Source organism: Anser cygnoides, chromosome 5 (genome assembly GCF_040182565.1).
Source record: "Anser cygnoides isolate HZ-2024a breed goose chromosome 5, Taihu_goose_T2T_genome, whole genome shotgun sequence".
NCBI lineage: Eukaryota > Metazoa > Chordata > Aves > Anseriformes > Anatidae > Anser > Anser cygnoides.
Genome location: NC_089877.1, coordinates 5,383,911 through 5,410,921, shown reverse-complemented (window position 1 = coordinate 5,410,921; position 27,011 = coordinate 5,383,911). Strand labels below are relative to the sequence as shown.

General features: G+C 37.2%; 1 protein-coding gene across 22 annotated transcripts in view; it reads left to right on the top strand.

Annotated features, from left to right (window-relative positions):
- Positions 1-27,011, top strand: part of SOX6 (SRY-box transcription factor 6) — a 415,066-nt gene that overhangs the window by 42,507 nt on the left and 345,548 nt on the right. Inside the window, exon 1 of one of the 22 annotated variants that reach the window (XM_066997639.1) lies at positions 9,576-9,617. The exons of 20 other annotated variants lie outside the window; for them this stretch is intronic. The gene's annotated coding sequence lies outside the window, so the exon portion shown is untranslated. Of the gene's footprint in view, positions 1-9,575; positions 9,618-27,011 lie in introns of those variants that run through there. One more of the 22 variants, XM_048070130.2, reaches the window with a different exon arrangement.

Sequence of the window (27,011 nt, the reverse complement as noted above, 5' to 3'; positions counted from 1 at the left end):
ATAGGTGTTCTTTTAAAACATTATTCTGTGGCAACAACAAATATTTCAGACATCATTGTAAGAGATTTCCTGCCAATTTTTAGTTTACTGTCTTTCAGAAAGTCTGGAGTTCTTTGGCACTGGTGAAACTGCTGCACATACCCATCATATATTCAAGTATTCAGTGAAGTTTTAAATAATTCTCTTTCAATTAGTACAACAGGAACCTGAAAAATGGATTTTCTCTTAAAGAAACAAGAATCGGTACATAGACATTTCTTTCCTCCTCTTGTATATTTTAAAATCCTCATATCAGTTTTATGTTTACTGTTTTGTCTCCTTAAATTAAGAAGAAAGAAAACAGTAGCATGAGTTTGAAAATCATTGCTTGGAAATTATTTTAATCAAATATTTCTTGAGCTTTGTGAATTGGTAAGAGTAATATAAAATTAGATGCATTGGTAAACTAGGTTAATCGGAGTCATTCATTTGTAGTGGAGAATAAATATCAATCAATTGATTTTTTTTTTTTGAAGTCGGGTGAAACATTCCATCAAGTTAATGTGTTTAAGGGTATCATATCAGGCACAGACAGGTACTAGAAGTGATAAAAAACAGATAACTTGCAACAAAATGATTTACAGATGGGTCATTATCTTCTATACAGAGGTTACACAGATCATATTCTTTATAAAAAGAGAATGTAATTCTGTAGAGCTAGGAGAATTATCTAAATAGGTCTGAATATTTAATGTTTTCTGAGCGACTGGTAGAATTTGTCAAAGCAAAAATTTTCAACCTTCTTGCAGACAGCATATTAATATGAAATATGGAGAAGTACTGCTTTTATATTTTAAATATTCTTTATATGTTTATTTTACCTGTTTGATAAAGTAAAGCTTGGGAAACATTTTGCTTCTTTCCATGTGAACCTCGTTGCATGCCTTTAAAATATACAGAAAAATGTTATGTCCAAATTAAAACAAAATAAAAAGGCTGGAAAGTTGCATGTTAGGGATTTATTAGATTTTAGGGCCTATTTCATACAGTGAATGCCCAAGTTGCATCTTTTCTATAGGTGGTAAGACGGGATGTCATTTAAATATTGTCGTCTTTTTTCTTGAGTGAGACAGAAAGGTGTAGTCAATTGTTTCTCCCGTCTTTGGTAGACTGACATGAGGCAACAGGAAACTCTAAAACCTCAGAGGTGCGTGCAGTATTGATTTGATTCCTAACTGTAAATCCTTCATATCATTGCTCGAAATATCTAACTTTACACCAATATTATCCATTCTTTTTATAGTGACACCATGCTTAGTAAAAAACTTCTAAGCACTGAGGTCAGGTGTTGAGATTGGATTCTAGTTTATTTTTTATGAATCAGATAAAGATTTCTGTGCATGAGACCGTATGTGAAGATGAGAGAACAAGAACATTTCCATATCAAAGGCAATATATCTGAGGCTGCATAGTAATTAAAATGCAGTGGTTTGGACTCTGTGCACTAGCACTTACGCAGAGCGTTGTTGGGACCTTGTGCAGCATGCAGGCGGTTGTCTCTTGCATACTTCTAGAAATATACTTATAATTTTGTACAAACATTTATGCCAGTCCACACTTTTCTGTGGATAATTTGTATTTCATCCAAACCATTCAAAGTAGAAGTTATTTTTTGAGCAACCCCCTCATTATGGCTTTTGTGCATCAACTATTTTTATTCTGGTTGTTTGTATTTCTTCTTACCAGAATGATGGCTTGTTTATAGTCGTCTTTTTTTTTTTTTTGTGCGCGCGCGCTTCTCTAAGACCCCTTCCATATACCACTGAAATTTTACTACTTGCTTGAAATATCTTTTATTGGAAACAAAAATGATGATATCTTTCAGATTTATTGAAGATAGCATGATTTCCTACATACCATACTTTATGGCAAATTAAATGCATGTGCTGGAACATAATCTTTTTAGTGATACGGTATGTATTTACTAATTCCAACTAACTGTTACACAACATAAAGAGAATTAATACATTCCTCCAAAGACCTGCTGATGGAGTGTGGGGGGGAATCAGCCAAAATATTGCAGGGTGCTCCCTATCTGGATACTCTGTTTTGGAGTAAATGTGACTTTAATTCCAGAGTAGATCGTCCTGGTGAAGAGCTGTTCCGAAAGGGCTGCTGTTGAATTGTTTACTTCATAAACTGTATTGGTCAGTGTCCCAGTGCGGAGGAGGCAGTAAGTGCTGCAAATTTCCTCATTACTCATAGATACTTGTTCTACAGAGCGTCTATCTGTTAATGCTCCAGAACTATTGAGGTGAAGCTTTTGGGAAGTCTTCATATTTAAACAGATGTTTGTACTGTGAAAGTATTGCATTAAGGTAATCTTGCAATCTCACTTCATTTTGCCTAGTTTTAGATTACATTTGGTGTATGAATATGTGAGTACTTTGAGCTATAATACTACACTTTCAGATGATGTTCTGCATGCTTTTTACATCTGTATTGTTGTTGTGGATGGGCTTGTTAAACTGAGATCCTGACCATTTGTGGTTAGTAAAAACCCATGGTATTTTTGCACAAGTAGGGGGGTTAACCTCAATGTCATGGCCTAATTCCAGCTAAGATAGGATGTATTTGCCCATCTACATTCTTCTTATAGTTTTAACCATCTCAGTTAATCCTCTTTTCCTCTCCTAAATGCAGTAGAGTAGCGTGCTAAGGACATCGCTGCATTTTGCCTCAGAAGTACCAAATCCAGCTACTGAAGTAGTAGGTGGAACTAGGTAATCATGTTTTGGGAGCTTTCTGGATAAGAAGGGTTTCATGTGCCTGACTGGCTTATTGTTACTAGAGTGAACATTTTGAAGGATTTAATACACACAGTGTTTGAATCTTGAGTTATTTAAGAGGAATATTTTAGACACATAGAGACATTCTCAGCAGGCATAAGCCAGTGTAACTCCATTTACTTAAGCTGAAGGGTTCTGTTTTACTCCAGCCATGAGTGCACACCTTAGGACATGATCAAGTTCCTCCTGAATTCAATCGAAAGATCATTCTGTGACTGTGCTGGGAGGCAGGGGTTGCATCTGAAGACATTGCATTGAATTCAGTGTAGAAAGTAACTTGTTTCGGTTTCAGTTAGGGTGGAGTCAGGTTCACCTACATGATGTTGCTTACAGCTTTCAGCTGACATTAACAGGAATTCATCTCATGTAAACCATGTACTAGATCATCTGTCTCTCCATATCTACTTTTCCAAGCAGGACTTCTGCTATAGTATGTGCAGTGCGTGGGCATTCTGACTGTTGACTTCCCGTAACTGTGGAGGCTGTGGCAATGCATTTTCTTTTTTTCTTTCCATCACAGCTGATTTGATGAGGGCACACTATCTTCCTTTTATTTTTTTTTCTACTGCTGAGGGACTCACGTAGGTCACCACATTAAGAACGTACTTTACTCAACCTTTACTGCAAGTACATGGTAGGTGTGCACATGACGTTTTTTAATGTACACAAGTAGCCATGTTTAGGCATGTTTCAACATATTTTTAGTAGTATTTTTGTTATGGTATCTGTATCTATTCTCATAGCTTGCCCAAAATGTCAGTGATGAATTCTAGGAAAGCTCTGTCATGCTTTTCTGATTCCATAGGCTTTAGTTCCATTTATACTGCCTGTTTATGCTATATCAAAATTATGGTACTTTTGATATTTCTTTCTGAAAGTAACAGTGGACTCTCTTCATTTATTTCAAAACAAGTTAGATATGATCAGCTTTTCATCGTGATTTCATGGGCTGTAAGGCAGTTCACTGGTGTTGGGATGGAATGAGGGCTACCTAGGCTGCGAGGAGTAGGTTTAGAGATGTGTAATGAGATGGAAAAATGTGAAAAGAAATGTGAAAAGTTTCTTTTCAGGAAAGAAATGTATTGCCACCTTATGTTCTAGAAAAAGGAGTAAGGTAAAACTTTCTCCTTTCTGCTGAACAGTAGGACAACAGATTTTTTTTTTTGTGCTTTTCTTAGTGGTGTTTTTTTATGTATTTTGATTGCTCTTAGAGTACCCCAAGTTACAAAACTGTCAGCATACCCTCCTGAGAGGAAAGGAACGGTCCCATGTTGGAGGATCTGCCTAGATCACGAGTACTGAGTGGGGAATCCCTTTGATGCCTCGAGGCAGAAGTCTGAGCTAATGCTGGCTATTCTGGTATCTGGGTACCTTGGACTTGGAGAGCAGATGCCCTTCTAATTCCAAGTTATATATTGTTGCTGCAGGTAAATAAATCACAGACTCCCTGTATTCTTCAAGAATGGCTTACACAGTTTGGGGGTAGATTAGCTTGTGCTTTTTAATGCCCTTGGACGTCTTCACCTTATACAAAATGCTCCTGGGGGATGGCAAGTTTCAAGCAGCCCCTGTTAGGTGCAACAGTCTGTCTGGCTTTTCATCCCTTGCTGCCTCTGTATGCAAACTCCTACAGGCATGGCCAAGCCATCCCAGGGGCGTCTCTATGCTCACCCACAGTGCTCGCCCTCAACTTCCAGGCACAGTGTCTACTGAGCGAGTATTCAAGCAGTTACATGGGCCTGTCTTTCCAGCTTTGGAGATCTTTCCTCAGCCTTTGGAGAAAGCCTGGAGAAGTCTTTTCTTTCCTTGCTTGTGTACAAAGCCTTTTCTCACGATTCCTCTTTTTTTCTTTTTTTTTTCCTTACTCAGTGAAAACTCTCCATATTATTTTAATCTTCATCATTGCCTCTAAACAATAATGATTCAATCTGTAATGTTTATTTTCAGAATGTAACAAAAACTCTAATTAGTGATTTTAGTGGAAATAATGCCATGTATTGTATGGGGTGAGTGGGTGTGTCCACTAACAGTTGATATTAAAACAGGACAGGCTGATGGGAATGGGATCAAATTACAGACCCTAGGTCAAGATGATGCCCTAAAAATGAAAGGCTCTGATTCTTTTGAGCACTATACAGAGTGTTTTTTTTTTTTTTTTTTCCCAGGGAAAGAGGAAAAAAAAAGGAGGGAGAAGGTAGATGAAAGAAAAATTGAAAAGTAAAAAAGAAAATTGAAGAGTAATTCCTGCAGATTAGGTTTAATTCCTGAATTTCTAATTTATGGAGTCCTGCCTTGGACAGACTGAATTCAGGTGCAAATGTTAAGGCATAAACTGTTTCTGAGTCTACTTCTGATGTACTTTATTTTGTGAAAGTGACACAGAAATGACTAGGATAACAAACATTAAGAGAAAAATCCAACCCCAAATTGTGTTTGATTACTGTGTTCCTTTTGTGGAAGACTTTCCATTTAATTTTTTCAGTATGGGATGATTAGATAAAGGTGAATACTGGTTTCCCATCAGACTGTTTAAGCATGGCTCCCACATGATACTTCCTGTCTTTCTTATATTGTCTCTTTAGTATCAATAGCAACTAGATGCAAATCAGCATGGCATCTGCTAGTTTGTTTTCAACTGACCGAGCTAAACAGCAGATATGGAAGTTATCACCAGGAGGCTGTGACCTCATCACAGACAAGTGGCATTCCCACAAGTAGGTAATGAAGCACCCCTATTGAGTGTAGCTAAAGTCCAAATCCTCAGTAGAGTTGTTACATATTCAGTTTAAAAAGCTCTCCCTAACTTTAAAGCTGTCCCTTGATTTTTTTTTTATTTTTATTTTTTAAATCCACTCACTGTTGTGGCTGGAACAGCAGTTGTTGCTGGTCTCTGCTGATGTCACACTGTGCTGAACTGAGCCTTCTTGAGAGTGTATGGGAGAAAAAGAAGGGATGAAGAAGCAAAGGGAGAGGAAGAGGAGGGGAAGGGATATGAAAGGACAAAGATGGGAGGGATGAGTGAATGTGTTGAACTGAATAGTAACTGTAATGGTCTTATTGCGGTTGAGCGTGCATAGAGAATTTCTAGAATCAGTATTTGGTGATAGATTAATACATTTATATTATTACAACTTCTGTATATCTGGTGTAATGCTGTCTTTCAAAGAAGATAGCATGCATTTATCAAAGAAGTCCTCCTTAGTTCTTACTAAAGACTAAGCCCATATTCATTTTCTGTAGCTCATAAAGTTGTTCACAACAAATACTTTGAAACACGCGTTACATGTCCTTGCTATCTGAGAAAAGGTAGACTTCTGGGGAAGGTTCGAGTGGATCAGTTTGGTCATTCTTGTATGTTTTAGTCAGTCTTGGATGTACACATAAATATTATATTGTATGTATGAAAAGCCTGTGGATAATGAGCACTTTTGTGTTTTACTGATTCTTCTAATAACTGATTGATAGCAAATATTTTTGAAAGGCTTTACAAATTCTAAATGATCAGTATAAATTAGTAATCTGGTACACTTATATACCGAGTTGTGGTCTGAATGTTGAATTTGAAATTAAATTGTATTTTTTGTTTTTAGAATAGTTGTGAGTGGAAGAGTGGTAGCTTTTTGATCGTGTTTGCGAGGAAGGTTTGAGAGTAGCTAAAAGCAAAACAGAAATGAAATAGGTGCTTTGGAACCCAAAGTAGGCAGTTTCTGTGGATAGGAAGGGAGGGAAAATATTTGAATGAGAGGAAAGAAGAGGGGGAAAATGGAAGAAAGGGGATGAGGTAAGAAGCAAAGAGATAGGAAAACTAGGATATTTAGGAGCAGATGAGCATTAGTGGATACAGCCTTTCAAGGGATCTTTAATGACTTCATTTTCTTCTTCACCTATGCTCTTCCACTTTCCAAGAAACTGAGAATATACGAACAGCATTGTTTCTGACACTCACAATCAAATGGGGTATTAGTTGAGCTTAGAGTGTGAGTAATGACTGAACAGTTGTTGATAACTGGGATGTGTAAGCTCCAGAACTGGGAATATATTTTTAATTTGAAGGGAAAATTGCTTTTCTATTTTCTTAGCTTTCTGGAAGATTGTGCAGTCCCTTCATCTATAATACCATTTTCAGTGAGGGGAATTTTTTGCACTTCCTGTGACAGACAATTTGTTTAGATCTAGTCCATGGCCTGCAGTCTCCCAGCTGTGCATGTAGGCTCAGCTGGACCCACGGCACCATGTTTAAATAATAGATGCAGACTGGCCAGCTAGCCATGTTGGAGAGGTAACAAATAGGAAACTGGTCTATAAATACAAGAACTATGAAGCTTCATCATGAAGGGCACTGAGCTACTAAAACTTCCAGGGAAGGACCCATAGATCATCCATGTCTCTCCTAAGAGTATCCATGTTTAGTGGGATCACCTGTCATTGTGGCTCGATTGGAATTCTTGAAAAAATATGTAAAAAAATCTTGAAAATTGAAAAAAATTCTTGAAAAAATAAGTAAAAATATGCTGTGATGCATGGCAGCTTTTTTTCTTGGTAAATGCCGTATACCAGGGTTCCCTGTAGTAATCTTCAGTCTAGGTAGAACTGCTAGATCATATCAGTTGACTGTCTGATGACTTTATTCGCTTCTACACCACAATGTAATATAGATGTCTAAATGAGGTACAGCGGCCACTACATTAAATACTCTTCCACAGCTTGTTTCAAATCTTGTTTCAGACCTGAAGGTGCAAGTGATTCTATTTCCTTTAAGTTTCTCTGTGCAAATTCTCACTTGACTAATGTGTCAATATCTTACTAAGCTGGTTGAAAATTTGTATTCTAATAAAATGCCTTTACTTGTGTTTAAAATGTTTGGTGTATCTTTTTTTTTTTTTAAATGAATATGGTTCTGAAATTAAAAAACAAAAGGCAGAACAAAACCAACCCTGTTTGCACATAGATAAAATGCTGTTTTAACATTAGTCATTACTTGTTTGATGTGAGAAATTAATTTGCATTTTGCTCTTCTGCTGTTTTGCTTGTTTGAAAGCATGCTATGTGTCAAAGCCAGTTTTCATAGGTCACTCTTGGGCCTCAGTCCCCTCATAGTGAATTCCAGAGCTGTGGCAAAGGCAATCACTGGGAAAGAGACTCTTGTATGTCAGAAGGCACTGATAGCCATGGGCTGCCAGTTCTCTGGTGCTAGAGACATATGAATAACATCAGATATGTGACAAGCACTTTGCCGCTTATTACAATTTTTGTATTAAAATAAATGCCAATGATGAATTGAATAGTTGTCATTTATTCCCAATAATTGAGGCAGTGATGATTCTTGCCATTAAATTCAGCAGCATGTGTTCAGTATTATGTTTTTTCTCAGCCGGACAAGCTGATGGGCTTTGGTTCATGAGTTTTGGTCCTTTTTTTAGGCCTAAGGTAAAATCATTTGGATGTTTTATTGTTGTTGACATCCCCTGTCCCCCAAACCAAAAGAAAATGCTGCAGTGGAACACTGGAAGGGATGGTGAGCCCTCATTCTCATACCTGTGGTTGTGGAAGAAGGGTAGTTGGAGCTCGTAATCTCTGAATGGTTCGAACCTTGGGAAAGAAGGTTCGGAGTTATTGACTAAGACAGGTAGGAAATTCATTTGCTTGAGTTGTTTCAGGTCCAGCTGATAAAACTCAGAGTTTAAGTCCACAAGATACCAAGTGCTCTGGTCCCAGTTCAACACACTATATAAGCACATGCTGAGCTTTAAAGCCCGTGAATAATCTCAGTGGGAATGAGACTATGTATGTGCTTAAAATTCAGCATGTAGTTAAGTACATTTCTGGATTGGAGCCAACGTGCTTAGCACTTTGGAGGACTGAATCCTTATTCACTAGTAGTGGTTTATGTATTTTTTTGGCTTATGAATTTCCTCACTGACCTGGTCCTTTGTTTAATGGTCAGCCTTCAACATGGTCAGGATTAAAAACTTCTGGGGCTTGTTTTGTCTAGAAGGCTATGGATAATCTCCAGAGGGAATGGCTCATTTTACATAATTACTGATGCTAAATAAATATGTTCTTTATAATCAACTTATGTTTAATATGAAATTGCTAAGATTTTTGATCAAGAGACTGGTCTTTGACCCACATTTTATTTCTTCCTTTGTTTAGAACTATGTTGTTTATCTGCAGAAATTAATAATGCCTGTCTACAATTAGTACATCGAATGCTGAAGTTATATTTTATTTATAATGACTTTTTCTGTTTCCAAGTTCTCATTGCTTTCTACCAGCTTTTTTCTCATTCTGAAAGAATACTTTTCAGGCAATAATTAGCAGTGGGCTTTATTGGAACTGAGTTCTCCAAGCAGTTCTGTCAGATATTTGGTCTTCTCTCAAAATGCCTTGGCCACGTAGGGTAATGATTCTAATTGTCTTCTTCCCCCCCCACCTATTCTGCTACAAAGCATCATCTTGGCACTACCTTAACGTTGCTGGAATTAAAGAAGCCAGGGGATCTTTTTCTGTTATGGTCTACTTATTCCCAATTATCCTTTTAAAATTTCACCTACATATGTGGCTATTGTTCTTTCTACATTTATGAGCAAGCATTATAAAGCACCAATCGAACAAATGGAATTAAAAAAAAATCAGGAAAATCTTAGATGTTTCAGGCAAGGGTAATGGATGCAGTTTTTCCACAGTAGGAACAAACTTTTTTTTTTTTTTTTTTTCAGGTCACTGAGGAAAGAGAATTTCATTGTGTCTGTAAAAGTTTTTGCTTGCTCCCATCAAGACAGAATAGGGGTATGGTTAAGTGCTATCTTAAATCTTGATTGTTTGTCTTTCTTTTTGTGCTCCATCTTTAAAATAGCTGAGGTAAAGTGTGTGTGTGTATATATATATATTAGCATAGGTTAGAATGTAGACAGGCATGTTGTTGCACGTTTAGCTGGAGGGACAGAGGAAATCATACATTTAGGTCTTTCCTGCCTCTCAGTGGAGGTGCAGTAAATGACTGTGAATGCTTCCAATGTCACTGTGTAGCAAAGGGAGTTAGCAGAAACCATACCTCAAACCATACAGCATCTTAGCAGAGGGGCAGTAGGTTCTAACAGGGAGAGTGGTGACTTCTTGAGCAATTCCAGCGAAATTCATAAGAGGAGGAACAAAATAAGCCCCTCAGGGAGCAGTGGGTGCGATTGCTCATGGCGCCGAACTGGAAGAGAGGAAAACTTGGCACTAACTGTTGTTGTGATGCTGCCATGGACTGATTACAGACACGTTCCTTTACTCCCAGTCCCCTTCTTTGCTCTCTTGTGTAAGCTACTTAGGCTATAAGGTAAGGGCTGTCTCTAACTCAGTGTTTACGCCATGAGTGTTGTATTCAAATATGTTCTAGGAACAAATACTACGAGTTGCAAATCTATGAGCATGTTGTTTTTAATTCCGTTGTATGGATATATGCTTGGAATCCATAAGAAGAATCCACAAGAAGAATCACATTTCTGGTGCAGTGTCAGTAAGGTCCAACATGATTAAAGCATTACAGGTTATTTTTGCCAACTACCAGAGATTCATTGAGAGAGAATGGTGTTGCACAGATACTTCTAAAAAGCATTTATCACTTCATGACTTTTAAAATTAGATGGCCCAACAGTGCTTTTGAGAAATTTGGAATGATACAAATGGTCACAGTTATATATGTACTTGCAAAATATATAAAAATTGTGCCACTGATGTTTTTATCTCAATCAGAGTTCAATTTTCTGTTAATGACGACTTTTTTTTTTGTATTTTTACTATTATTCTAAAAGTTTATTCAGCTTGACAGTTGTAGGATTAAGCTTTACAAACAAAAGGATAATATATCCTATGTTTACAAGTTAGCCAGAGGCCAGGTTTTATAAACTTTAAAAATACAGCTATTGCTAGTTTATAAAATACCAGTCAGCTTTCCAAGAGAGAAGATAAATCCAGCAATTGAGCTGATTTCTATGGGAGCTTAGTGCCCTCATGTATAATAATATATTTTGACCTAAAGCAATGTTACACATGCATCTTAAAAATGTTTTGAAAGAGGTCAAGAAATGGAGCACAAAACAGAGACATATGGGGTCAGATCCTATAAGGATCTTATACTTCCTGTGAGAGCCTTTAGTTCCACTGAAAGGGGCACTCGGCAGGTGACATTCGGTGCCATTCAGAACAGGGGACACGTAAGGTTTTAGAAACTGATCTTTCTAATGCTTTCTGTCAGACACAATGTTTTTCATTAGTTAAAATCTGTTGTTAAGTTAAAACGTGGGCCCATAATCACCTGTGTTAGCACCGGGAAAGATGCATGTTTTCTGCTGAAGACCATCTAGTAATACTTCAAATCTTAAAATTTCGACTCAAAATACAAGAGATCCAAAGGTTACAGCAAGGAAAAATATAAATTCTGGAAAAGAATTTTGGATGCATCAGGCAACATGGGCATTGTTATTTACAAGTGTGAAATTTAAAGAAATTCCACATAAATGCAGATTCCTGTTTTGTCATTTGCAACATAGGAATAATTGGTTTTTGTGTCAGAACGTTTGAATTTACAACAGATGAAAAGAACATCTCAGATGAACAATGACTGTAGTGCTGGGCATTTTTATTTGGTTTTTAAGTAATGGTGATACATTTAAAGTGATGAAATTGGATTTGCCACGGGCTCTGGTGCACAGGTCTCCTGTAGTACTGAGGAGGTGCTGCCCTGTTAGTTCTCAATCTTGTCACTTCTGGGGAACAGCAATGAAACTGTTTGTTCCTGACAGCAGACAGCCCCACTGCAGGGCCCTGGTTTCATGTTACATTAAGTATTAGTGCTGTTCTTTCAGGAGCTATTATGCTGTGACATCAAAGATTTTCTGACAGGGCAGTTGTAGGTTAGCACTGAAGTTGTCTACTGAAATTTTTAAGAATGGAATTAAATATATATGATCAGAGTTAATATGAGAGATCGGAAACTGCATATAAAGTGGAGTTAGTGGTTAAAGAAAGCTGCAAGAATAATTGTTTGGTTTGGCCTATTTGTCCTTTCTTGTCCAAGGCAATTTTTATTGCCTTTAATTTCTACAACACTTCCAAAAATGCTGCCATATGTTAGCATTTTTGTGCAACTGATTATTTTCTGAAAAATGTTGTGTGAACAGAAGGAAAAGGACTTTCATAAAATAAGTGTTCAGTATAGACCTTGCAGTGCATGTATAAATCAAGCCTTCAACAATAATTGTAATAGCCCTTTTTTTTTTTTTTTACTGATTGTCTAATTACTTAAAAGGATCAAGATACAAAATTTAAATAGTAAGAAAGACCTTTGAGTGCCATGCAGGAGCATAATAGTGATTTCTGAGACTTGCATCTTTTTGTAAGAGAGAAACTGTAAAAATGTATAGATTGCAATTTATGCTAGTGTTCTTTGGAAGTTCTGAATCCAGCTTCTGGCTGGCTTAAAGGGAAGATGATAGGGATTTGAAGCAAACTAACTGTGTAACTGTTCTGGACAAAAATATTTCTTGAATGTGTGTGACTTCAAATGTTCCTGTAGATTCTTGTGTGGTGAAATCAGCGTTGCTACAGCTATGAAATTACTATTATGCTCTGATGAGACAAGTTCAGTGACAGGAAATATCAAAATTAATTTTGGAAACATGTCTGCATATTTTTGATTACTAAGGCATTTGTTCCATTTAGTATCAAGCAAGTGAATCATCTATTAAAAATGAAAATGTATACAATAGAGTAATACTTTTCCAGCAAAAAAAGCTAGTAAAAAGTTGAATAATGCTGTTTAGTTATAAACAAGGGACCGGCATAATTTTGCTTATTGAGATTAAGAATGAGATTACTAACATCTGTACCACATGTAGTGGATTTTTTTTTTTTAGTAAGAAGCCAAGAAGTTACACTTCTGTGCAAATTAGACCTTAAAATGCATATGTCAAATAATCGTCTGTATGTGTAATACTTACTTTCAGTCATGAGAGAAATTGCATACAGAATAATACCTCTTTCTTTGAGATGGATTTTTTTTTTTTTTTTGTCTGGATGTAGCCAGAAATAAGAGGAGCAATTCTGAAGTCCTTGCTCAGGCAACGATCAAACAGATCATTTGATTGTTTTGAGGCTGCTCTGTTGACTAAAAGCTTGTAGGATCAATTTTGAAGTTTATATTGCAGTAAAACTTGCTATTTATATTATGCTAGTTGACCAAAAACTAGCTGTATGTTAACTTTGATCAGGCATAATGATTTTACTTTTTGGATAGCATTGCTCGACTTCTTTGGTTTTCCTGCATTGCCACACGCTTACTGGCAAACGAGAATCTTTATGACCGAACAGTCAGAGGCAGCCAGTGTAGAATAAAAGCCCATCCCTTTATCCAGATGTGTGAAATTCTGGCAATAGTGGCACTACCCTTGGGAAATCTCACTGTCTGGTGGGAACTGTGGAATACATAATTATCCCTTAGCTCTATAGTTTCAGATCCGAACATTTGAAGTATATACAAAGAAAGAAGAATGTGGGTAATACAGCTGGGTGTGGCAGAGAATTGTTTAAGTGGTTACAAAGGTGTATGACAAGATCTGGTTAGCTACTGGATCTACTGCATCGTTTGTGGCCAATAGCTCTAATGCCCTCAAGAGTGTGAGACTGATTACAAGTAGATTTTTTTTCCTTTCTTTCATATTTAAAAAAGTGCCAGGTATAACTGTTTTAGAAAAAAATTTTAGTCAGCCATGTGTACTATCTAGAATGCGTTTGAGTATTTTACTATTTTGGACAGAGTATCCTTTCATTTAGCCTGTAATCACAGAGCCTAAGGATGCTGTTAAATCCAGGTAATGATACTTACCAGTATATCTGCCCTGTGTCTATCCTGGCAGCATTTTTTGTATTGCAGCTTCACTATCTCTTTTCTTGACTATTAATTAGAAATGTTACTTCAGAACAGCAAACTGTTCTGGGAGGACCTGTCAAAAGTTCTCTCATTATAGGAGGGTCTAGAATCCTTTCAATTTCCTGCACAGAATGCCTGGGGTTTATTGAGCAGCCAATATTTCAATTTCTATTTAAATAAACAGCAACAGAACTGACTTGATAAGTGTACCACTAAATAGATCATGTTACTACTTAACTTAGAGTTAATGCCTAACAGTCTGTTTTGTTCCATTTTGGTGGCTATGTTCGTGTAAAGGCCAGGCAGTTTCAGAGAAGAAACAAACAGTAGTATTATACTGGATCACAGCGGCAATTATATTTATTATATTGGCTGCAAGTGAAAAGTTGGAAACAACAACAAAAAAAGTGTAGCATGTGAATGTATTTTAAGCACAATTTTAATTGCTTAGAAGTAGCAAAGACATATTATTGTAAATCTAAAATATATTTATTGTTATTGCACAGGCGTCATGTAACAAAAACTAGGAAATCTAATTTTCTCATAGGTCAGTCTTCCACTGGCTTTTTCTGTCATAGGATGAAGAAGTACCAAGTAATTAATTGAAGATGTGGTAGGTACATACGTAGACAGTATTCCTTGAAAGCTTCAGATAGATAGCTCCAGACTTTCCTGGCTTTGTTAGACTCCACAGTACTTAAACGCTTCTGAGAAGTCTCTTCTCATGTACCTAAAATTTATAAATACAACAAAGAAATAATCAGTGGAAAGTGATAAGGTTTCTTCTCTCCACCATTCAGTTTTGTTCTGGTAAATTCATAATGAATCACGATGTGAATCCTGTATTATATTTTCAGGACTCAGTAAGGCCTTTGGGAAAACAGAATCAAAATCTGGGAACCTGGTTCTGTAGGTGAGAAATGTTTGCATGTACATTGTGCATTAGTTATACTGGTGTGCTTGGACAATTCAGAAGACCAGCAAACCATATGGATTACAATTTAAATGATAATAGGGAGACATTTTTATCCTTCCAGTGAAACCCAGTAAGGGTCCTTTTTTCTCTTTTTACTCTCTTTTTTTTTTTTTTTATTTGTTAAAGAGATCATTGAGGCACTACAGAAATATTAGCTGTCTTAGCTTCTCATTCTTATTTAACATCTCACTTGTGCTTACAGAGTCTGGACTCTTTCTTTGTGACAGTTCTGTTTCAGAGTTGTCTGCCAGAAATGAAGTCAATGGAGAATGGCCACTTAAGGGCTCCCATTTTTGGAGATGCCAGAGACACTGTAGGCAAGTCCCAAAAGGAGGGCATGGAAAGTTGTGTATGCCATCTCCCACAACTGAGGCTGAATGGGATCTTTAGCTCTGTACTGGTATGGGGGGAACTGCTGATGATTCAGGCCTTAAAATTTGTTTAGCTGCTGAGTAAACTTGAGTAGTTCAGCCCTGATGGAATCACGGTAAGTCAGTAGTCGGTATCTAATAAAGTACTATTTTTATAACTTAACAGGACTTTTCCTCTTCCATCTGATCTCAAAGCCCAGAGAACTGGCAAGGCATTGCTTGCTATATACACTAGGCAAGAAGACACCATCAGCTTTCTTTGGGCTAGCAGGGATTGCTGTGCAACCTAAATGACCAAAATGCAGAGACAGAAGAAACCTGGCTTATGTTACTGTGCTGGGAAAATGACAAATTGTTTCACTCACATTTGCTATCAAGTTCCATGTTAGTTTGACATGTAAAGATATAAAGTCCTGGTGGCTTTGGTGAGACATTCCTGGGGATTTCTGATGACAGGCACGTTCCTCCAGGTTTAGAAGTACTTTTGTAAGACTCAGAAGAAAATTAATGTGAACATTGGAGGAGCTTTCCTTTTGGTTCTCTGTGCCTTTTCCATGCAGTATTTTTCAGTCACTGTTTTTCTCTAAATCATCTACCTAGCCATGTCTAAACTCTCTTGCAGGTTAGAAAGTGAGTGTGTATAAGGGAGAATATGCACAATTGCTACTTGTCTTCTAAATTTGTATGAAGATGATAAGGGACACTAGTGCGTCTAAATAAGCAAGATAGTAGTACACTGTGTTTAATTAATCCTCCACTCTTGAGAGAGAAATACTGTAGGCAAGTATGTTTATTCTCACTTTTCCAGTTGGGAAACTGAAGCAGGAAGGTTTCAAGATGGTTTGAGTCCTAGCCAGAATTCAAACTCAGAAGATATGGCTCATTTCCAGGCCTGTGCTTAAATTGCAGACCATCTCTCTTTCTTTTTCTTATGCAGTATTTTGTAATAAAGATAAGATTTTTTTATACCCTTACATATGTGGTTAGAGGTAGCTCTTTCTGTACTTAGAGCTGCCTTTTCTCCATGGCTTTCAGTGGAGCATATGTCTGCTTGATCCATGCTCTAGTGAGGACGCAGACAGCTCATAACAAATCTGTCATTTATTCTGGTTTTCTTCCTGCCGGAAGGGGACTGCTCTCTTATGTAGCAGGCAGTACTACTTTATAACATCAGTAGTTCTCTTGCAGTGAATTTGAGATTACAGCAGGCCCTGGCAGGCTGTGGAGTTCACCCATCCTGCTCTTAGTTAACCAGCCATGAGCTCCCACCGTATGTATGACTGAGCATCTGTATCTCTCGTATTTGTCATTGTGGCTACAGCAAGTGAGGCCTGAAATCCAAACCCACTTCTTCCTAGCACAGTGAAGAAGGAAGTTAAGTTAAACCACCAGAAACTTTCTTTTAATTCATTTTGTCCTTGAATTTTTCTGCATATGTTTCATCCTGTCTTTCTGTTTTACAACTCAGCAATATATTCTGTCTTGAAAACAACATTAAGTGTAGCTACGCGCACACACACTGAGAGGAGAATATCCCCCCACAGTGTTTACAGCAACACCTCTAGGTGACGGCAGGCAGTAAGCTTTCTTTTTATAGAGCTCCAGACTACAGATCATTAGCTTGATATGGTAGCTCAGTGGTGCAAAGTCATTTGAATATTTATTACCCTGCTTAAGACTTTCTCTTTTCAAGTGGGAAATAAATGTGATAAGACCCCCTTTCTGTCCTCTTGCTTGATATGCTAAAGCACAAATATGTGAAATGGATTTTAATTGTATTCCCTTGAACCTCTGTATTAGATACCAGCAACTTGGATTTTTTTTTTTTTTTAAACCAAAAAGTGTGTGGAACAACTGCTCAAGTCTGCAAAGTCTTTTTTTTTTACAACCTTTTCTCAAAGTTTGATAGGATATTTGGCTCCAGAAATAAGTTGGATTTTCAAAATTTAATATATAAATATTAATCATGACATATAAAAAGGCAGCTTTATAAATGTATATTTGAATGGGGCACTGTTACTTAACTGAAGTACCGATGTAAAGGCCCCTTAAAACTGGACTTGGCCAACAGTCATAGATTTTGAGAAATAGTAACAAACCAAACGCTGTGTAAATGAAGGTGTCTGTGGAAAAAACAACAACCCTATTACAATACGATCAGCAAGACATGAAAGCCAGCAGCAGGCAACAGAAAGGCAGAGGCAGGCTCCTGAATATATTTTAAAGGTAGAATGTTGTCAGGGTGTTTTCATTTAGCTATTTTAAGATGTCTGTGTTTCACTTGCTACAGTCACAAATTCTAACTGTGAATAATAGGAATCATTATATGGGTGTAAATGCTATATTGACTACATTTTTCAGGCTCAAACACACCTTCCTTGTTGGCAGTGGAAAGCAATGAATGAGGCATTTTATTAAAACTGGTGCTTGTGGTTCTAATCAAAGGTCACTGGTTAGCTCTCAGTTTTCAGTCTCAGATTTGTCTAGATGTTTGATCAGGGGGCTGCAATGAAATTATTATGACAAAGACTTTGTACTAGGCGGTATCTGTCTGCTGAAACTTGAAAGTCTTTGCCACAGTGATGCTGACAGCATGTGAATGCTGAAAGAATGTGCAAGAAATGTTATGTCTTAAAGAAACCTTTATTAAGTATCATCTTCCCTTTGTGTTACGTTTGAAATCATTTCAGTTGCTATTAAGGTACGAATGAAAAGGTGTTTCATTGATTAAAGGTGGCGTGTTTTTTTTTTTAAAGTGTACTGTATGCTTTAAGACAGTCTTCCCATTACTTACACTGTTCAGTCCCTGCTGCACACAGCAAGTTCATTAACATGCAGATATGCAGTGATTGAAGTCGGGTTGCCTTTTACATTGGAGTTGTCTTGATATAATGAGCTTCCCTTTAATGTTCAAAAAACTGTTGTTACTTTCTAAAAGGGGTTTGTTTGTGAATGTCATTAAATTTAATTCCATCTTCAAACAATTTCAGTATTGTTCATTTTACTACAATTAACAGGCTTGCTGGTACTAAAAAGCTATTTATTTATTTATTTTTTAACAGATACATTTTAACTTTTAGGCAATGTGTCGTGGTGGTGAGGTGCTGTTAATGTTGAATGAGAGACCTGCTACTTAACACTTGGATTCAATATTTTAATTGGTGCCCGTGTGCAAAAATACTAGAGTAAAAGTAGGTTAGGGTTATTCTTACTGTTTTTCCTCTTGGGCTGGGATAGGCAGCATTTTGTCAGGGAGAGAGCGAAGAAACATTTGTACTACGACCCTATCTTTGCCAGCCTCAGGTTGTTTGTTAAATTAGGCCAGACAAATGGAGAAGGAGATGCACTGGTCAGGTAATCTGTCTTTGCTAATGAGAGGATAACGGGATGTAAACCTAAAAAGGTTGTTTGTAGTTTTCTGCTCAGTGTTTCTGATGTGAAAAGATTTCGTCACCCAGGAAACATAAGGTAGAAACTTCCTTGCTGTGAGGTCAACAGACAGTGAACATCCTGTTGCTGAGATTTCAAGTCTGAGTCTTCTGTGTAGTTTCACAGCCCATTCAGTGCCAGTGCCTCCTGGAAAATGTGCCTCTAAAAATAAAATGAGGCCTAGCATTTAAGAAATGATTTGCTTGGTCTGGGGAAAAAAAAAAAAAAAAAGTGATACCAGACTGAAGGTGGGGTGGGAAGCAAAACTAGGCTGGAAGTAATTTTACTTATCAATAAATGCCATTTCATCACTCTGAGATACAGTATCATAGTCCTGGAAGTTTCTCTTGGATTTGGAAACCATCTGACATTATGTGTTTTAAGGATGGATTATGATAGAAATGGCACAGAAGCAAATTATTTAACTGGAGCAAGTAGAACAGGGAAAGAGGAAATAATTTTATATATATATATATATATTTTTAATAAACTCTGCAACTTTTAAAGCTATATTTCTGGGACAGTTTTGTATGAACAATCTCTACCTGTAAAGTGGTGGTATGGACAATGGGCCTTGATATGAAGGGAATGTGATCTTTGTTTTAACTTTCAGATCTCCATAAGGAAGGTTTAATTACAGATAACCCAGGTTACAAGGGTATAGTTTGGTCTGTGGTCTTGTGAAGAATGCACAGAATATGAGACACAGAAGTGTTAAATCTGTTCTGGTCAACCAAAAAACCTCCAGTACCGGCTTTGGTGCTACTAAATGGAAAAGGTTTAAGTTGACTTATTGACATAGCTAGCAGGAAGCCTGGGTACAGATGACAAATGACACCATTTTGTATGCATGTGAAACTGAAAGTAGCCTGTACTTCTAGGAGGATGAAATACTACCGTGTTGCTATTGAGTTACTATTGTTAAAGAAACTTTTTTTTCCATTTGTACTTTATTAATAGAAACATTTCTTCATTATCATGGCAATTCTAAAATATCTTTTTATTATCATCTCCACTGTATTTTTAAATGTTCCATGGAGTATTTGGACTTTCACTGCCATCTGTGAGAAAACATTCCCTACTTTGATAGGCTTATTACAGTCTGTTTCATCACTATCAAGTTAATTTCCTCTACCTAATTTATTTTGCCAGTGGTGAATCTTCAGTAATGATTTGAACATCCTATGATGAGAAACAACATTTAAAACTTACCAAAACTTCCAAGACTAACTTCCCTCAAAATGTAATTCTGAAACATAATCCTGAACTCTGTGCATGGATTTTTTTCTTTATAGAAATATTACATTTATTTAACCTGAGATTTAAGAGTTTATTGAAGAAGCTTTCTTGTCTTCCAAATAAAGATGCTGTGTAGTATGCACAGTTTATCTAACTTCAGGTTCTTTTGTGAAGTGAGGAGAGAGGGATGGTCTCCTGTCTGTGCTGCATTTATGGTTTTGGAAACATCGGTAACGGTACAGAAAACCCTAGCTCCTGATGTAGGTGTTTAGGCTACATATCTGAAGTTAGGTGGTGTGAATATTGCCTGATAAGAATTTATCGATTTTCCTGGTAATGACACAGTGTAAGAGTAGCTTTATTGCTGCCAGTGAAGTTGATGTTAGTTGTTCCTGGCAAGTAGGAGTAGCAAAATGGCCATCTTTAGAAGTAGAAATTCAACTTCAGTAAAGGCATTTGTTGCAAATGAAGGACTTGATCCTCATGAATGTCCTCCTTATATGTTCCAGGCCCTTAGGCACATTATGGAGCCCCATTAAAGTCAAATAAGATTTTTCTTGGGATCATGACATAACTGTAGTGTAGCTCCAATTACAAAATCAGACCCTTAATTGAGCCTTGCCTCGCTGATTTATGTTCTTTTTTCTTTTTGAGAAATTTTTCCATAATCTTGCCCCTCAAAAGCAGAGTCATTGATACATTGGTCAGATGAGTAATTACTTGTTTTGCCTTTTTGGATTATCACCGTATTGTTGTTGTTTTTCTTTTATTTTTTTTTATTTTTATCTTTAAGTTGTAAAAATATTTAAATGCTTGCATATGAAAATTGTGTTGAAATAAACCAGAGACTCCAAGTAGACCGGTAACTGCAAGTATATACGGTGCCTGCCTGAAATGACTTTATAGTTTGTTAAAATCAAATGACATTCAGTACGGATACTATGAAGAGAAAAATCAAAATAGACACCTAATTATAATTACATTTTTTCCTGTCATTATATCCGTACGTGCAGAACAACTGATTTGAGATCACAACAGCTCAATTTGGTAGGTACAAAGGTTTTTCCTTCCTTTTTTCATCATCTGCAGGATGTAATATAATTTCTTATACTGACCAGAGTCTGAAATTTCCTCAAGTCAATGTGTATGTTACCTAAATTAGTGGAATTAATTAATAGTATATGAATACTACAAAGGTTATAGACACTACAGATTAATCATACAAGTAAAATCCAGAGGCTAAGGCTCTGATTTGGCCTCACTGTACATAGATGGCTCTGCCAGCCCAAGTTGTGTTAGTGTGCGCTCTCATTGCTGTTGAAGGAATATAACTGAGAACTACGAACAACAGTTAAATGAGAGGGAGGAAAATACATTTGTGAGATGGGTTTTGCAGCTTATGAATGCAGAATGCATTGGTTTTCTTCCAAATTTTCATGACCTTTTTGAAATTTTAGTCCAAACTGCCAGCTGCTTTGTTAGATGAAAAATAACCTGTATTTGTGAAACTAGCCATTCTGCCTGCAGCTCCTGGTGTACAATGGGACAGACAAATAGGAAAAATACAGAAGCACTTCAGTCTGTATCTTACATACTACAGAAGGAGTGAATGCAACAGGTTTCTCAGTCATCTGTTTTCATACATTTGTGAAGGGAGTTAGTCCTCCCTGGAAAGGGCTATATAGTACATATACATTAAAATATGTGCATGAGTGGGCACATGCGTTTGTGTGATACTGAAGGAGTGTTAGGTTTGTTGTTAGAGAGCAGCTTGTTTCAAGGCTGAGCCGAGAAAAAGCCAATTAGTGTCAGTGTCAGAAACCTGCCAACTTCAGGGGTGTGTCAGCTCCTCTGTTAAATGGGGGAGGTTGGGGTGGGTGGTGGAAGCTAGTCAATGATAAGTATTAATCAGGGAAGGTCTCGGGGTGGGGGGAGGGATACGACGATGACACAACAAACGACAGACACACAAAACCCAACCCACAAGTGTACGTTGCAAATGCTGGTTAGGGAAATTTTACTGAAATGATCCCACTGACACTAGGGTGATGTTTTCAGGGTAGAAATGTCTTAAGTTAGAGTTCTGATTCATACCAAGGCTTCACAGTGGATGTGGTCTCCTTCTGAAAGGTGCTTGCCCTTAGAATCAGAAAGGAAGAGGTGTTTGCCAAGCACCTCTCAAAGTCAGGCCACCTTTGATTTGGTGGCTAAAATTGGAAATTAGGAGCCTTGCTTTAGATGTTCATGTTTCAGCTGTTTTATCAGTTATGTTTTAGGAACAGCTACCATAGGTGCCAGTCTTACCATATCATTATCTATAATTCACCCTACATTTATAACAAATCTGATTACTCATGGATTCCCAGGGGAACAGTGTATAGTGCAGATGGAACTCTGATTATGAGCCATTTTGTACATAGGTCCCCCATTTTAACTGTAACATAGATTATACCTTGGTATGAGCAGCAAAGAAACTAAATTTAGTGTGCCAATACCTTGAAAGATGCAGAAATAGCTGGACTGTAAATGCTGTAAATCTTTCAAAAGATTGTCCAGAAATAAGACTGATCTTTTATAAATCATACAAATGAGGGTATTGACTTTGAAAACTTTCCTCCAATGTTTTTATTTTATTTTTTTACACTAGGCTTTCTTTACAAAACGTCACTTAAGTAGCATGTTTTAGATCAGGTTCATTTTTCTTTAAGCTTTCCTGTGATACGGGAGACAAAAAGCCATTTTACCACTTTATCATTGTGGTTTTGGATAATTTGTCAAAAAGTACTAATTTATTCTAAAGTTCACAGAGACAATTAGAAGAGTTGTTTTTTTACCTTTCTTTTTGAAAATTTATTTCAGTACAGTGCACACAAAAATGTAAGCAAATCGTGAAGTACAGATTTGGTTATCTAAATTGATTGGAATGATTTCAGTAACGCCTTGGAATTTTTAGCTTCAGCAGGAAGAGAATAAAAGACGTTCTGTTTTTATCAAACTGCTTTCAAGGCACATTTTTTTCCAGGTCTAAATTATTTACCTGCCACTGCTTTTACTTCAGCACTTTATAGATAAAGATTTTGGCATTGCCTGTAAACTGGAGAATACCACACAGTATGCATCTTTATCGGATATACTGTAACTGAGGAGACTTTTCTCTGACCTAAAATGCAGGAGATCTTCCTAATCCTTGCCTCACGCACCATGGAAATATACTTATTGAAGTATGTTCTAGGGTTTTTAATATTAGCACATCAGACTGTGAGAGGGGGAGGAGTAAGGTGTGAAAAAGTGTGAAGCTGCAGCTTAGTATTTTCCAATTGTGAGAAAGAGGTTTTTCAAACCTCTTAAAGAAGCCCATGATAAATCAGCCTGTCAGAAATGCCAGCAGGTGAGGCTCTGAAAAAAAAAATGCTTTGTCCTAAAACTTGTAGGAATGAGGGGCTCAGGAGAGTGAGCTGCTGCTGCTGCCTCACAGCCTGAACCAAGTGGCTCTGCAGACACAACATGCCCCAAGATGAGCTTTCCACAGTTAGGTTGCAGGCTGATAAGCAGCTCATTTTTTTGGAGCCAAACTTAAAACTCATTCTAGCAGAGGTATTTTGCATTCACAGATAGCTGCACATTGTTACATACATTTGCTGCTTCCAATAGCATGTTGCTTTCTGATAACAAGATACTGCTTTCAAGAGCAGGTCTTTGTTGCTGTCATATCAACAGGAAGGCACTGGACTTACTGCCGCTGCCTATAACCCCTATTGTACTGGGAAGTAATGCTTTAGGCAAATGCAAATTCATTTTATACTTTTTAATTTCAATTCTATGCTGTTTTCAGGCATTTTTATCCTGAGATGTGGATGCATACCAGCATAAGAAGACATTGGAGAATAGTCTAGCTAGAAAAACCTAGGGAGAAAATCCAATTCACTGAAGATCCTTCAGCCTAGAATTATTTAGGCTTCATTCGGAAATTAATAAATGTATAATTTAAGTAAAAGTAAAAAAAAAAAAAGTATCGGGGGAAAAAACAAAAACATTAACCATTTTCTCTGATGTTAGGAGAGGTTGACTGATGTTCTTTAAAATACAGGCCTGCTAAAATTAGTTTACACTGAAGTGTATTTAAGATGGATAAAATAAATACAAGGACTCTAGTTAACAAATATAAACTGCTAGTTTTGGTAGAAGCAAGAATATGTTACATTTACTTTAAGTGATAAATTGTTGACCATGCTGGGGTGCAGTGCGAGAGCACTGGGTGTGTGCATATGTGTTGCAGGGAGAATGGAGCTGGTCAACTGGTTTGTCCTGAAGACTGTTGTGAAAGTATCTAATAGATTTTGACTTCTTTACACCACGTCTGAGTTATAACTCTACTTACTCTTGGTTAGCATCAGGATTTGAACAAGGTGCCTAACTACTCCTAGGTCATCATGATTTGCTATTACGCTAATGACAGGAATTACTAAAAATCTTTGCCACCTTATTGACCATTTAACGTGCTTAATATGTCTAAGTGTACATGTGCTTTGAGGAGGTTTGTCCAGAAAAACATTTCAAAAAGCAGTTCAAAAGAACAGCATAGAAATTTGCAAGTCAAACTATGACTTATAGTATTATTTTTATAAGTAGCAACCGCAAAAATAATCATGCTGCTGGAGCCAACAGCAGTATTTTGAAATGGTAGGACCTAATGTATGAGGTTATTGCATATGAATAGAGAGATACGTTATTGCAATGATATATTTTATTACTTGCTTCTGTTTTTATTAGGGATAATGAAAACCTTCTGTTTGGCCCAGTGAACAAAACTAATGTGACCTTTCATGTGACCCACCTGTTGTGCTTTCACAATCGATAATAGTTACCTCATGTTAGGGTGATCTGGAAAATAACAGTGTGCCAGCACCACAGAAAATAACATTTGTGTTTCTGTATTTTAAATCTGTATTTGCCTCAGATCTGAAATTAAGGAAAATATAGGTTATGTAACAAAATGCTTAAAAGGCAAAATATTATTGTAAGAGCATTGTCTCTATTACTAACAGATACATTTTCAAAAGCATTCAGCTGTTGAATCATAGCTGTAAATTTGCAGAATTGGTTTAAAATCTGTGATTTTTAGTAGTATCAAAGATGGTACGAAAGTCCATTGAGCTGTTTTGACAGTGTGGAGAGCACAAAAATTAAAAAAGTCAGTGTATAGAGTTGCAAGTTTTCACACTTACTAATTAAAAAAAAATTACAATCTCCAATGTAATATTTATTTTTAATGGAAAACCTTAAAGGGCTTGATTATTTCTATTCTTCCAATTGTATTTAGGACTTGATTCTGGAAACAAACATATTTAACATGAATAGCTCAATGTTGTTTTTCTAAGGGTGTCTGATAAGTATATTAGACTTGCATTGGGATGATTTATAGATTATGGGCATAAGTATTTGCAGGATCAGGACCCTCATTTCAAAGAGGTTTTCGCAAGTGAATTTGAAGTACGTGTGCTACTGCTGAATTTGCTCAACAGACCAGAAGGGCTCTTTCCCTTTGGAGCCCTTATGGTTTATCTGGTCAATGGCTTGCAAGCTAAGAAGGATTTATGCATTGGATCAATGATCCATGAAATAAGGGGGATTTCCACAATGTCTCTCAGTGACAAGTTACAGTGTGGCCACACAGTATGCACTTTCAGAATTAATATGTATGCAGAGATATGTAACTGTTGAAATATAGTATAAATTATTATTACATGACTGCCTAATGGTCAGGGAAGTATATAAATAGTGTATTATACCTCTTAGAGGGAACTTTGTCATTCCTTCACCTCTTGCCTTTGGACTGAAAAATCTTTGTACGTTCTGTAATCTGTGCCAATAGCCTATGTTGTAGTACATGCATAGGTTAACCCAATTTAGACCTGGTCCTTCCTTGTCCAGTTAACCCAAGAGGTCTCTCAGTACTGCCATTTTCCTCGAGGTATGTCAATGAATTCTTTCTCTTCTGACCAGTACTGAGGTGTCCCCAGTACTGAAGATCAGCAATCGTCTGGAGTTAAAAAACGGGGTAAAGTGTCCTTAAATGAAAGTGTCCTCTCACCAGCCCCATTGTGGCTGAGCAGTGAGACTGTCAATTTGAGTGCCTCCTGATGGCAACTGCAAAGTCATGACATGGGGATAGAGGTATCTTACTAAGTAGGCAGGGATTGATCAACAGCTCCTTTGATGTCAATAAGAAGCTTCCTATTGACTTAAACAGGTTTTGGAACAAACCTTTAATTATGAGGTACTCAATCAGGCAAGTAATAAGCTTCTTATTACCTAATTATGTAGAATGGTAACCTTAGACCTATGACCCTTATGTGGGTTGGACTCCTTATCTTCGAGAAGTTCCATACAACAGACAGACCCTCTGGCAAGAGCAGTGTCCCACATCCTCATCCTTGGTTTCTTCTCTTGCCTTAGGGGTCTGACCCTAAGCTGCAGTTCAGCGCTTCCTCGTGGAGTCTGCCAGCTGGCTCATACCTTGTGTTCCCCATTATGTCACTGGAATAACGAGGGCAGGGACCACACTGTACAGTAAACCACAAATCTTGTCCACAAATCTGGCAAAGTTGTCAGGACCAGCAGCAGACTGAGCATTACTGTACAGAGACCCTGTATGTCTGGATCTGAGCTCTGTCAGTGTGCCTGTTTCAACCACACTAGCAAGAAAGCTTTGGTGTCAGTGAGACTTCTTCATTACGGAGGAGGTTGAATGGTGCAAATGATGCAGCCTGGAGCTGTACTGTCTTCTGTAAAGAGTCTCTGTGGGACCCTTATCCAGGGAGGAGATAGAGACTGCTTTGGTCTTCTCCCTCTTCAGCCCGTTTTTTGACCACTCCATCTGTGTAAGAAAGCCTCCAGGGGGTACATTGCTATGGAAAGCAAGTGTCACTAAGAAAGACAAATGAATCTTAAAGAAGACACTTAACAAACACAGTTTTACTACAGTTTACCTTAAGCAGTGTACAGAGGATCACAGAGTATTCCTTGGAAATAGAATATTAGCAGTGCAATGAACATGATAGAGATTGAAAAGGCAGTTTGTAGGGCACCTCACACAGCTGTTTTTAAGTCAGCAGGATTTCAGTATTCCTTTTTATTCTTCTGAGGCTTCTTTTAAAAATATTTGTTGTTGAGATAATTTAAGTAGTTGAACTGGCAGCCATGTCATATTAAAGAAAAAACAAAGTCTACAGTAAGGTGTCTTTCACCTGTTT